The sequence below is a fragment of the Balaenoptera borealis genome (genome assembly GCF_965194805.1).
Source record: "Balaenoptera borealis genome assembly, chromosome: 13".
Taxonomy (NCBI): Eukaryota; Metazoa; Chordata; class Mammalia; order Artiodactyla; family Balaenopteridae; genus Balaenoptera; species Balaenoptera borealis.
The window spans coordinates 78,570,668-78,584,797 of NC_138870.1; the positions used below are offsets into that span (position 1 = coordinate 78,570,668).

At 36.7% G+C, this 14,130-nt stretch overlaps 1 long non-coding RNA gene across 3 annotated transcripts in view; it reads right to left on the reverse strand.

Annotated features, from left to right (window-relative positions):
• LOC309609241 overlaps positions 1-14,130 on the reverse strand; it is a 348,772-nt gene that overhangs the window by 303,687 nt on the left and 30,955 nt on the right. For all 3 annotated transcript variants that reach the window (XR_014233328.1, XR_014233329.1, XR_014233330.1), the window contains exon 2: positions 1,871-1,926. This is a non-coding gene — a long non-coding RNA (uncharacterized lncRNA). The remainder of the gene's footprint in view (positions 1-1,870; positions 1,927-14,130) is intronic.

The window sequence follows — 14,130 nt, forward strand, 5'->3', positions numbered from 1 at the left end:
TTGCAAAATTATCTCTAAACCAGAAGTGCTGACCTAATTTGACTTTTCTTCTTATCAATGTTAAAATGTAATTTTCCCTATTATTAAATCTGAATATAAATTAAGAGCTATTGCTTAAATATACATATCATGTGACTATAAAATTTGAAACTGAGTCTTATAAACCCTCAAGAGAATTCAAACATACAAAGAATTACTGTTAGATCAAGTAGCCACCTGTTAGATCAAGAGACCACAAACTCAACACTGCTTCACATCTATGCAATTTTTCTTGATGTAGTACTTGTTTTTTTGGAAATTGCCTTCATGGCAATGAATTTACACAATTAAATTTAATCTTATTATTATAGTCATACCCTGTGTTTCACCAAAAGCCTATCGCCTTTTTTTTTAACCATTGATGTTTTTTTACAGACTCAGCTCCTGATTATTTCCTACTATTAAAAAAAATGAAATTTGTCTTCAAAGGGCAACCATCTGTTACCAACCAACATCACTTGGAAAGAATATTAATCAGGTTCTTTAAAATATTTAAAGAAAATTTGATTAGCCATGGCAAGAACATCGGGATAAGCACATGGCCTTCCAATCTTTACTACAGGAAGAGATTGCTTTCATCAATATGAACACACTCTGGCACATTTCTTAAAAATCAGTCTTTTTCATTTGAATAACTAACGTCATATAGTTTATGCTTGTACAAGTATACCTCTAAGTGTTTTCTATAAGGTGGTTTGAAGCCAAAGCTGAACAATGTTCTGCTACACATCTTAGACTATTACTTCTTTTATTCTTTGTGTAGAAAGAGCAGAAACATTTAAGCTGTAATGATTTTCATCTGTTCAATGCAGCCACAATGCCAACAGATCTTAGTTGATTAATGCTTGAAATATAAAAATCCAAACGTGTACTCTGCATATATGCGTGCGTGAATATGTGTGGCTGGGGATGTGGGAAGGTTATTTGTGGTTTAATTATTCTTAGTAAAAAAGTTTCTTCAACCTGCTCCAAGACAGCTATTCCAACTAATCTGCGCTAGAGCCCTTTGGGGCATTTGGAGAGGAGAGAAGGCCTTTAATTTCCCCTTTCTCCACTAGCCTACATCCTCTTTACCTCCTCCAGATACCCTGGCTCAGCATGGGTTGAAGACATCAGAACCTCCTCAATGAGTATGTTGCCCTTTCCACCTGGAGCTAGAGCTGCTGTCTGAATGGGAATGGAAAAGCTGTGGGCATCACCTAAGAAAGGACGGTTCCCTCTTTCTCTTAGAACTCCACACTGAAAACCTAGAAAAAAGAAAAGGGGCATAGGAAAGTAGACCTATATGCCAGGTTGGTGGGCAATAGAATGTAGGAAAGGTTATCAGAAGACGCTCTGGAGTTAAGCTAGCTGGGATTGAATTCTGACTCTGAGCTTCCTTTGTGAACCTAGACAAGATCTATAAATTATCTGTGCCTCAGTTTTCTCATCTATAAAATGGGTATAATACTGCCTATATTATAGAGTTATTAGAACAGTTCTTGAAACCTATGAGCACTCAGTCGATGTTAACTAAAATTATTATTAATAACTATCATCTACTGAGAGCTTACTGTGTTTCCAAGTGCCCCATTAATATAGCTTACACTTCCCTTAGAATTCTTCTCATGGATTTCCACTTTCCAAAGTGAAATCAAATCTCAACTGCCTATTTAATGGTGATGTTTCCTTTCTTTGGTTAGCACAATCATTGGTTGATAGTACACAGAAATATGTCATTTTAATTTTTTGTAACAGTAAATTTTACATTCTTCAACACACATGACAATTCCTTGAATATATAAAATGAGAATTTAACGATCATGAAAATAAATTTATAGCCTTCACTCACCCCCACTGCACCTTCATTCTATTCATTCTTCAGTGTCAACCAAGACAACTCACATCCTAAGAGAAAAGACAGGACAGAAATCAGAAGTCATGACAACCCATTCTGTCCAACTTCTAAGCATGGTTACTGAGCTAAATATATCCATGCTCTATGGCAGTGAGAAGGATCGTACATCCTGCCAAGGGAGCCACAGTCATGACAGCAATTGTGAAAAGCTGGCAACCTTGCTGGAGACTGCGAGGGAGACCAGTGCTACATACTTCGTGAGCTGTCATGGACAGAGTGCAGGGCCTATTTAAGGAACCAAGGCTTCAGTGAATATGCCTCATCCTTTTGTAAATGAAAGGGCAGAGGCTTCCTTCCAACCCCCTTAGTGGCTTTCTCCAAGCTGCCTCAGCTCAAGACCCTGAATCTAATTCCAGATATTTTTCATTTGTCTGCAAACCACTACATGGACAACAGGAATTCAGGCCCAGGAAGTAATTTGCAGCATCTCCAAACTATCTACTCTCCTGGAAAGCCCACTTTTAAACCAGATTTTTAAAGGAAGTAGAATTTTGGAAGGGACCCACAATCCTTTTTTGCATCACCGGGAAAACAGCTTCCCTGTAATCCCTTCATTTAAAAAAAGTTCTCATGGATTAATCTCCCTTAGGCAGGTATAATTACTGGTATTTCAACTCCATAAGCAATTCAACTGCAATAAATAAACTAAAATAATGAGAATAATAATCTTATAATAACCACACACTATACATGATCAATACCTTTCTTTCATTCTTTATATACAAGATCTCTACCTTCCCATTCCTATCACTATTTCCCAACTCTGATTAGAAAACACTCTCAATAACTCTGAGAAATGTCCCGTGGGATTACTCTAAAGGACATAATTGCAGCTACTGAGAAGGAGACTCAAGGTAATTAAGATTCAATTAGTATAAAATTGTTTTCAGAGATTGATAATTGTACCTCGGGCTTTACAATAACCAAACTTAATGCCTGTAACCTCACCCAGACTGAGGGCAGGTGCCTTCCCACACATCTGCCACATTGTTTCACTGTATCTTGAAGTGTGGCCAATCATAGTTTTGTGTATTTTTTTCCCAGATACACAATTTTATTTATCTAAGACAGTTTATATATTTGCAAATGACAGCACTTACAAGGGCTGCAAGTGTCTACTGAGAAAATTAACCTGTATGCTATTGTTGGAAATGCTGCTCCCTCCCTTTGGGAAGTGTCTTTTGATTGCTTTCTCATCTAAACTGTTTTATCATCTCACTGCCTTCTTTCAATGTAACCCAAACTAGACTGCTTATTGCTAGTGCCATAACCCCCTCTTCTCACCAGGCGCAGAGTTAGCATATATTTTTCAGCTTCTTTTTTTCACCATAGGGTGGAACCTATGCCTGAGATCTTGACAACAAAACATGTGCAAAAGTGATGGGTGCCATTTCCAGTCCTGGGCCATTAGAACCTTCTACGCATGACCCTTGCTCTCTTTTCCTGGCTGAATGGAGAGGACTCTGAGGGCCTAGGGTAGGTTGTGGAGCCTTTAGACGGAAGGACTTGCGCCCCTGAATGACTGTGTAGAACAAGGTCTACTCCACCTGACCCTGCCATTCCGCACTGAACTATGATGTAAGGAAGAAATAAATCTTTGTTGTGCTAAGAAACTTAGAACTGAGGTTTAAGTTCTAAGTTTAGAACTGGGGGTTTATCTGTTACAGCGACTAGCATTGTTTATCAAAGACAGTTATTTTCTCACTTGCTTCTGTCTCTCCATTTCCACGGTCATCTCACATTTTCCTCCATTTCTTCCTTTCTTTCATTTATACTGCAAAGAATTATTGTGTGCCCAACATACATGCTGGTAACAAAGTACATCGTACATTAACTGTGTTCAAAGCAGCCCAAATGAATAATCAACCACCTTACGATTTGGCAAGCCCAATTATGCAGGTCTACTAATTCTTTAAGAGAAGTGTCAGCAAACTACAATCTGGCTGTTTTGTTAAATTAAATTTTATGGAAACATAGCCATGCTCATTCATTTACATCTTATCTGTAGTGTAGTGACCTTGGAACCTCCAAGAAAGCGAGAATGACCAATAAGGCCTTGTAACCTGCAGCTTTCTTGCTATACTAGCTGAGCTGAATAGTGATGACAGAGACTGTCCTAAAACACCTAGTATTTTCTGGTCTTTTGCAGACAAAGTTTAAGAAAAAGCTTTAAACATTTTGGAAAGGATTCTCAAAGGAGAATATGCATGAATTGGGTTTTGGAGGAGTTCACTGTGGTAGAAAAAGAGGAAGAGTGCATTCTGGGGAGGGATAATAATAGCCAAGCAAAAAATATGTAAGTTTAAAGGTTACTCAGACAGCACTGAGAGAGTGATCTTCCCCCTGATCACCAGTTACTAGTGGGAAGGAGCAATAGGAAGCATCATACCAAAGGGAAATGTTTTGAAACAAGCAAACCTCTTGACATCAGCCTCTTCATTCTGAGTACAAAATTTTAATAAATAATATTATACCAACACTAAATAGCTTCAAGCTCAACTATAGATAAGTGAGCTGTAAATCTTCATCCATCACTTATCAATAAACTGTAACAGAGTTCTGTTTCCAGGTAATCTTACACAGACACAAAAGACCTTTACACGTATGGTAATAGTAAAAACTATTAGACAAAATAAAATCATACGTTTCTGTGAGATTTGCAGAGTGGCAGGTGCAAGGAACCCTTAATGAAATGAATTTCAGAGAGTATGTCAGATGCCTTCTTAGATGAGCAGAGAGTATGTAAGTTCCCACACCTGGGAGTGAATACCTGGTCTGGGTATGGGGAGATGGAGGAGCCAGTTTGTTGTAGCTTGGGATGTTTTGAGTGAAAGAAAAATCAGACAAATGTTATTAAACAGTGAAGCCTAGCAGGGAAGACTAGAGTCTGACAGAGCCCTGAATGAACAACGAATTGCTCAGCCTGAGAGTGATCTCCTTGACATAACCCCCAGATTACAGCGAGAAGGAAATGGGAGGGAAAAACACATAATTACATAGTCTCTCACATTCCCATGATGCTCAATTTCTAGTGATCCTCCAGATTTCTTTTTTTCTTTACCATCTTTATTGGAGTATAATTGCTTTACAGTGTTGTGTTAGTTTCTGCTGTATATCAAAGTGAATCAGCTATATGCACACGTATATCCCCATATCCCCGTGCTCTTGTGCCTCCCTCCCACCTTCCCTATCCTACCCCTCTAGATGGTCACAAAGCACCGAGCTGATCTCCCTGTGCTATGTGGCTGTTTCCCACTAGCTATCTATTTTACATCTGGTAGTGTATATATGTCCATGCCACTCTCTCACTTCGTCCCAGCTTACCCTTCCCCCTCCCCATGTCCTCAAGTCCATTCTCTACGTCTGCATCTTTATTCCTGCCCTGCAACTAGGTTCATCAGAACCATTTTTTTTTTTAGATTCAATACATATGTGATAGCATACGGTATTTGTTTATTTCTGACTTACTTCACTCTGTATGACAGACTCTAGGTCCATCAACCTCATTAAAAATGATTCAATTTCCTTTCTTTCTGTGGCTGAGTAATATTCCACTGTATATATGTGCCACATCTTCTCTATCCATTCTTCTGTTGATGGATACTTAGGTTGCTTCCGTGTCCTGGCTATTGTAAATAGAGCTGCAATGAACATTGTGATACATGACTCTTCTTGAATTATGGTTTTCTCAGAATATATGCCCAGTAGTGGGATTGCTGGGTCGTATGGTAGTTCTATCTTTAGTGTTTTGAGGAACCTCCATACTGTTCTCCATAGTGGCTGTATCAATTTACATTCCCACCAACAGTGCAAGAGGGTTCCCTTTTCTCCACACCCTCTCCAGCATTTATTGTTTGTAGATTTTTTGATGATGGCCATTCTGACCAGTGTTGACGTGATACCTCATGGTAGTTCTGATTTGCATTTCTCTAATGATTAGTGATGTTGAGCATCCTTTCATGTGTTTGTTGGCAATCTGTATAGCTTCTTTGGAGAAATGTCTATCTAGGTCTTCTGCCCATTTTTTGGATTGGGTTGTTTGTTTTTGTGGTATTGAGCTTCATGAGCTGCTTGTATATTTTGGAGATTAATCCTTTGTCAGTTTCTTCGTTTGCAAATATTTTCTCCCATTCTGAGGGTTGTCTTTTCATCTTGTTTATGGTTTTCTTTGCTGTACAAAAGCTTTTAAGTTTCATTAGGTCCCATTTGTTTATTTTTGTTTTTATTTCCATTTCTCTAGGAGGTGGGTAAAAAAGGATATTGCTGTGATTTTTGTCATAGAGTGTTCTGCCTAAGTTTTCCTGTAAGAGTTTTATAGTGCCTGGCCTTACATTTAGGTCTTTAATATATTTTGAGTTTATTTTTGTGTAGGGTGTTAGGCAGTGTTCTAATTTCATTCTTTTACATGTAGCTGTCCAGTTTTCCCAGCACCACTTATTGAAGGGGCTGTCTTTTCTCCATTGTATACTCTTGCCTCCTTTATCAAAGATAAGGTGACCATATCTGCGTGGTTTTATCTCTGGGCTTTCTATCCTATTCCATTGATATATATTTCTGTTTTTGTGCCAGTACCATACTGTCTTGATTACTGTAGCTTTGTAGTATAGTCTGAAGTCAGGGAGCCTGATTCCTCCAGCTCCGTTTTTCTTTCTCAAAATTCTTTTGGCTATTCGGGATCTTTTGTGTTTCGATAAAATTGTGAAATTTTTTGTTCTACCTCTGTGAAAAATGCCATTGGTACTTTGATAGGGATTGCATGGAATCTGTAGATTGCTTTGGGTAGTAGAGTCATTTTCACAATGTTGATTCTTCCAATCCAAGAACATGGTATATCTCTCCATCTATATTTGTATCATCTTTAATTTTTTTCATCAGTGTCTTATAGTTTTCTGCATACAGGTCTTTTGTCTCCTTAGGTAGGTTTATTCCTAGGTATTTTATTCTTTTTGTTGCAATGGTAAATGGGAGTGTTTCCTTAATTTCTCTTTCGGATGTTTCATCATTAGTGTATAGGAATGCAAGAGATTTCCATGCATTAATTTTGTATCCTGCTACTTTACCAAATTCATTGATTAGCTCTAGTAGTTTTCTGGTAGCATCTTTAGGATTCTCTATGTATAGTATCATGTCATCTGCAAACAGTGACAGTTTTACTTCCTTTCTGATTTGGATTCCTTTTATTTCTTTTTCTTCTCTGATTGCGGTGGCTAAAACTTCCAAAACTATGCTGAATAATAGTGGTGAGAGTGGGCAACCCTGTCTTGTTCCTGATCTTAGAGGAAATGGTTTCAGTTTTTTACCACTGAGAATGATATTGGCTGTGGGTTTGTCATATGTGGCCTTTATTATGTTGAGGTAGGTTCCCTCTATGCCTACTCTCTGCAGAGTTTTTACCATAAATGGGTGTTGAATTTTGTCGAAAGCTTTTTCTCCATCTACTGAGATGATCATATGGTTTTTATCCTTCAGTTTGTTAATATGGTGTATCACATTGATTGATTTGCATATTGAAGAATCCTTGCATTCCTGGGATAAATCCCACTTGATCATGGTGTATGATGCTTTTAATGTGTTGTTGGATTCTGTTTGCTGGTATTTTGTTGAGGACTTCTGCATCTATATTCATCAGAGATATTGGCCTGTAGTTTTCCTTTTTTTGTCACATCTTTGTCTTGTTTTGTGATCAGGGTAATGGTGGCCTCGTAGGATGAGTTTGGGAGTGTTCCTCCCTCTGCTATATTTTGGAAGAGTTTGAGAAGGATAGGTGTTAGCTCTTCTCTAAATGTTTGATAGAATTCGCCTGTGAAGCCATCTGGTCCTGGGCGTTTGTTTGTTGGAACATTTTTAATCACAGTTTCAACTTCAGTGCTTGTGATTGGTCTGTTTATATTTTCTACTTCTTCCTGGTTCAGTCTCGGAAGATTGTGCTTTTCTAAGAATGTGTCCATTTCTTCCAGGTTGTCCATTTTATTGGCATATGGTTGCTTGTAGTAATCTCTCATGATCCTTTGTATTTCTGCAGTGTTCAGTTGTCACTTCTCCTTTTTCATTTCTAATTCTGTTGATTTGAGTCTTCTCCCTTTTTTCTTGATGAGTCTGGCTAACGGTTTATCAATTTTATCTTCTCTAAGAACCAGCTTTTAGTTTTACTGATCTTTGTTATCGTTTCCTTCATTTCTTTTTCATTTAATTCTGATATGATCTTTATGATTTCTTTCCTTCTGCTATCTTTGGGGTTTTTTTGTTCTTCTTTGTCTAATTGCTTTAGGTGTAAGGTTAGGTTGTTTATTTTTCTTGATTTTTCTTGTTTCTTGAGGTAGGATTGTACTGCTATAAACTTCCCTCTTAAAACTGCTTTTGCTGCATCCCATAGGTTTTGGGTCATCGTGTTTTCATTCTCATTTGTTTCTAGGTATTTTTTGATTTCCTCTTTGATTTCTTCAGTGATCTCTTGGCTATTTAGTAGCGTATTATTTAGTCTCCATATGTTTGTATTTTTTACAGTTTTTTTCCTGTAATTGATATCTAGTCTCATAGCACTGTGGTTGGAAAGGATACTTGATACGATTTCAATTTTCGTAAATTTACCAAGGCTTGATTTGTGACCCAAGATATGGTCTATCCTGGAGAACGTTCTATGAGCACTTCAGAAGAAAGTGTTTTTGGATGGACTGTCCTATAAATATCATTTAAGTCCACCTTGTTTAATGTGTCATTTAAAGCTTGTGTTTCCTTATTTATTTTCATTTTGTATGACCTGTCCATTGGTGAAAGTGGTGTGTTAAAGTCCCCTACTATAATTGTGTTGCTTTCGATTTCCCCTTGTATGGCTGTTAGCATTTTCCTTATGTATTGAGGTGCTCCTATGTTGGGTGCATAAATATTTACAATTTTTATATCTTCTTCTTGGATTGATCCCTTGATCATTATGTAGTGTTCTTCTTTGTCTCTTGCAATAGTCTTTATTTTAATGTCTATTTTGTCTGATGTAAGAATTGCTACTCCAGCTTTCTTTTGATTTCCATTTGCATGGAATGTCTTTTTCCATCCCTGCACTTTCAGTCTGTGTGTGTCCCTAGGTCTGCAGTGGGTCTCTTGTAGACAGCATATGTAAGGGTCTTGTTTTTGAATCCATTCAGCCAGTCTATGTCTTTTGGTTGGAGCATTTAATTCATTTACATTTAAGGTAATTATCGATATGTATGTTCCCATTACCATTTTTTAAATTGTTTTGGGGTTGTTGTTGTAGGTCTTTCCTTCTCTTGTTTTCCTTGCCTGAAGAAGTTCCTTTAGCATTTGTTGTAAAGCTGGTTTGGTGGTGCAGAATTCTCTTAGCTTTTGCTTGTCTATAAAGGTTTTAATTTCTCCGTCGAATCTGAATGAGATCCTTGCTGGGTAGAGTAATCTTGGTTGTAGGTTTTTCCCTTTCATCACTTTAAATATGTCCTGACCCTGCCTTCTGGCTTGCAGAGTTTCTTCTGAAGGGTCAGCTTTTAACCTTACGAGGATTCCCTTGTATGTTATTTGTTGTTTTTCCCTTGCTGCTTTTAATATTTTTTCTTTGTATTTAATTTTTGATAGTTTGATTAAAATGTGTCTTGGCGTGTTTCTCTTTGGGTTTTTCCTGTATGGGACTCTCTGTGCTTCCTGGACTTGGGTGACTATTTCCTTTCCCATGTTAGGGAAGTTTTCGACTATAATCTCTTCAAATATTTTCTCAGATCCTTTCTTTTTCTCTTCTTCTTCTGGGAGCCCTATAATTCGAATATTTGTGTGTTTAATGTTGTCCCAGAGGTCTATCAGACTGTCCTCAATTCTTTTCATTCTTTTTTCTTTATTCTGCTCCCTGGCAGTTATTTCCACCATTTTATCTTCCAGTTCACTTATCCATTCTTCTGCCTCAGTTATTCTGTTATTGATTACTTCTAGAGTATTTTTAATTTCAGTAATTGTGCTGTTCATCACTGTTTGTTTGCTCTTTAGTTCTTCTAAATCCTTGTTAAATATTTCTTGTATTTTCTCCATTGTATTTCTGAGATTTTGGATCATCTTTACTATTATTACTCTGAATTCTTTTTCAGGTAGGTTGCCTATTTCATCTTCATTTATTTGGTCTTGTAGGTTTTTACCTTGCTCCTTCATCTGTAACATATTTTTCTGTCATTTCATTTTTTTGTTTGTTTTTTTTGATGCGTGGTTCTTTATTTCTGTCTTACTGGTTGTTTGGCCTGAGACATCTAGCACTGGAGTTTGCAGGCTGTTTGATAGAGCTGGGTCTTGGTGCTGAGATGAGGACCTCCAGGAGGTCTCACTCCCATTGATATTCCCTGGAGTCTGAGGTCGTCTGTTAGTTCAGCGGTTTGGACTCAGACCTCTGGCCTGGGAACCAAGATCCCGCAAGCTCCGTGGTGTGGTAAAAAAAAAAAAAAAAGGAAGAAAGAAAGAAAAAAAGGAGCAATACAATATCAAAGAATAAAAAACAAAATAAAATTAGAAAAATACTAACTAGGAAAAATAAAACTATAATTGAAACAACTGCAACAAGGTAAAATAAAACCACCACAACAAAAAAGAAACAAAAAAAGCGGGGGAGTGACAAGCCAAAAGGAGAGAGAATAGCAAAGTATAAAGTATAAAATAAAATTAGAAAAATAAAAGATTTATTAGGAAAAATAAAAATATAAAAGAAACAACAACAATGAATCAACAAGGTAAAACAGAACCCCAATCAAAAAGAGGAAAAAAAAAAAAAAGTTCAAGTAGCATTATTAAGATGTCAGGTATCCAAGCCAGGCAGTTACTTATTCTATTTGCTTGGCGATATAAAGACAGACTTAATTGATAAAACCCACCTTCTGAGTGGCTTCTTTTTTCTTTTTATCCTCTTTCTTCCTTCTCTTGTCTTCTATTAACTATTCTTCCCTTTCTTGCTCCTTCTCTCTCATGAAGTGCAGCAGTGCTTAAATCCAGCAAATTGAGGCATACAAGGTAGAAATGGCAATGACGAAAGGTCCCAAAAATGATTTCTTTTTGCCTGTTTTTTTGTATTTTAAATATTCAGAAACCAGCAGAGATTTTGTCGGCCATTTCGGCTTGAACTAACTCTCACACTCTCCCTCTTGTTCTCTCTCTCCCAGATCCTCCAGATTTTGATTCAAAGATGAAACTACAGCCTAACCTCCTCCCAGCTCAAATACTGACAAGGTAAAAAAGTCTGTGAAGGAAGTTGGGAGTGTGGTTAATCACAGGTGAATACGATATAATTATAATATAATTAAAGCTGTGATCCAGTTCCTGCTCAACACCCCTGTAGGAGAGAGATGAATTACTAGTCCCTCACCCTAATCAAAAGACAGAAGAAGGAACTTACACTCTCTGGATAATAAAACAAACAAACAAAAAGAATGTACTTCAGTCTCCACTGTTCTTTTACACATAATATCCAGAAAACAGTAAGAAATTATAAGACAGGCAAAAAAACAGGAAAATGTGACACTATTTAAGAGACAAACATAGCCTATAGAGTCAGACAGACAAATGATCTAACTACTGGAATTAGCAAAGATTTTTAAACTAATTATTTTTAACTATTACAAATCTATTAAAGAAAAGATAAATGTAATGAATGGATAGGGGTTTTAAGGAAAGAAATAGAAATACTAAAATGAGCCAAAAGGAAAATTATACCACAAAAAACAGAATAAAATTAAAAATAATTAAATGTGCCTAATAGCAGTAGGTTAATCATAAATATGCACTGTTTAGATCTCCTGCTATATGGAGTAAAACAGACTAATAGCCCAGCTACTGTTTCTCTGGCTCTATAGTGGCAGTCACATCAAAGCCAAGCCTCCTATAGGCTGCTCCCAGCCAATGGCTGAGCATCACACGGCTATTAATAAAGGTCCAGTCCTATGAGTTGTAGGAATTCTCCAGTGGGTTACTTTGGATTAAGAAATTCCCAAAAGCCTGGCAATACGTTTTTACTTCTGTGTAAAAGTCTAAATTTCCTATACAATCCTCCTTCCTTATCCTTTTCATCTCCTTCACAGGCATCAAACTTTACTTACAATCTGAAGGTTCTCTCTACCTTTTTCTTTTATCCTTCACAGATATTTTCCCAACATATCTTTTGGAAATCTAATCCCATCTTTACATTTGCTTCTCAGAGGATCCAAACTAACACAAAAGGATTGTATATTTCAGAAAAAATCATCAGTGGAATTAAAGACAGGTCAGTAGAGATTTTCCAGTCTGAATCTCAGAGCAAAAAAATGATTGAAACGAAAAAAGAACAGAGTGCATCAGTGACCTAAGAGATCAAATCAAATCATCTAATAGACATGCAACTGACGTCTCAGGAGAGGACAGAGAGAAAAATATTTTGAGTGCCAATGACTGAACAACATTCAAATTTGATTAGAAATACAGTATCCACTCCAGAATCCAAGAAAGTCAGTGAATTTCAAGCAGAAAGAACACAAGCCAAACAACACTGGGGTATATTATGGTCTAATTACTGAAAACCAAGGATAAAGAGAAAATCATATATGATGGGTTAAGAGGAGACAATGCATAGAGAGAAACAAAGATGGGGATATTTGCTTTACGGCAAAAGCAAAGTAGTCCAGATGGCAATGGAACAACATCTTTGAGGGGCTGAGGAAGGGGGATTGTCAGTCTGCAGTTTTATAACCAGCAAAGATGTCCTTTAATTGTGGGAATGAGGATGGAGATGTTTTCAGATTGTAAAGGTTGGAAGAGATTATTGCCAGAAATCCACACTATAGAGGATATAAAGGAGGTTCTTTAGGTTGAGGGAGGACAATGGAGCATAGAGGCTCAGCTCTACAGGAAATATTAAGCACACCAGAGATAATAAATGTGGAAGTTTTTTTTTTTTCTTTTTCTCAACTTATTTGATGGAAAGTTGATCATTTAAAGCAAAAAAGATAGCAATACGTTGTAGGGTTGGTAACGTGTAGAAGTAAAATGTATGAGGATCATGGCACCAAGGCTGGAGAGAGTGGATAGAAGTATATTGTTGTAGGGTTGTTGCCTTATATATGAGGTGGTGTCATGTTACTTCAAAATAACATGAGGTGAGGTGGGGATATATATTGCGGTCCCATAGAAAACACTAAATATATTTTAAAAAGGGATAAAATTAAAAACAATAAAAGTAATAACCTAAATGACTACAAGCTTTTTGACCATGACCTACAATAATAAATATCATATATCTATCACTACCTGTACACAAATGCTCCACAACAATCTTACACACACAAACATACATATAACAGAAAAAAATTATTGAAAGTAATACTAATGATTACTAAGTGCAATGAATGTTTTTTATTCTTTTTCATTTTTTAACATCAATCATTACCTATTGAATCAATTTTACTACCAATCACAACTTTTCTATAGCATCTGCTGTGTCAGGCCATTTACTTAAAAAATATTTTTAAATTTACTTTTGTTACTTAATTGATGTTTACCAAAAAATTCCAGGACATAAGTTAACCCCATTTTAGAAATGAGGAAACAGACATGGAGAAATTAACTAACATTCTTAAGACTGTAAGGCTAGTAAGTGGAAAAGGTAGGATGTTAATCTAGATATAAGAAGTCCAATTGCTGTGCTCTTAACCACTATATCACACTACCTCCACCTTGGCCACTACATTTGCGGACCTGGGTGCCAGGGATGGGTGCATGTAACTACATGCATTTTTCTTGGGATAAATACTAGTTTTTACCTGTAATCTGGAAAAAGCTTAAGAATCACAGTACCACCCCACCCTAATTTACAGTTTGCTTTTTCCTACTGGATAACTAAAATCTGTTCACATTATCTCAGTAGATTCTCTAAAAAGCTCCAGTCATTCAACCACGATAAAACTCTAACTTTCAAGGCTTCATATCCTATACTTTCCTTTGTATATGTTATTGGTGAGTGGGTGGCAACAGAAATCTACAAAACATACAAATGAGAAACTTTACTGAAGCTATTTTTCAGTTCTAAAATTCTATAAACCTATAATTCTAATCAAGGACCCAGCCACCTGCTATTCTATAACTAAGCCACAAGATGGGCAGTTGTCTAAATTGCTCAGAAAGATATACAAAAGCAGGGGTTCCTTAGTTTGTTAATCTGCCCTGAAGTTTTGCCAGGCCTGAAGTTAATT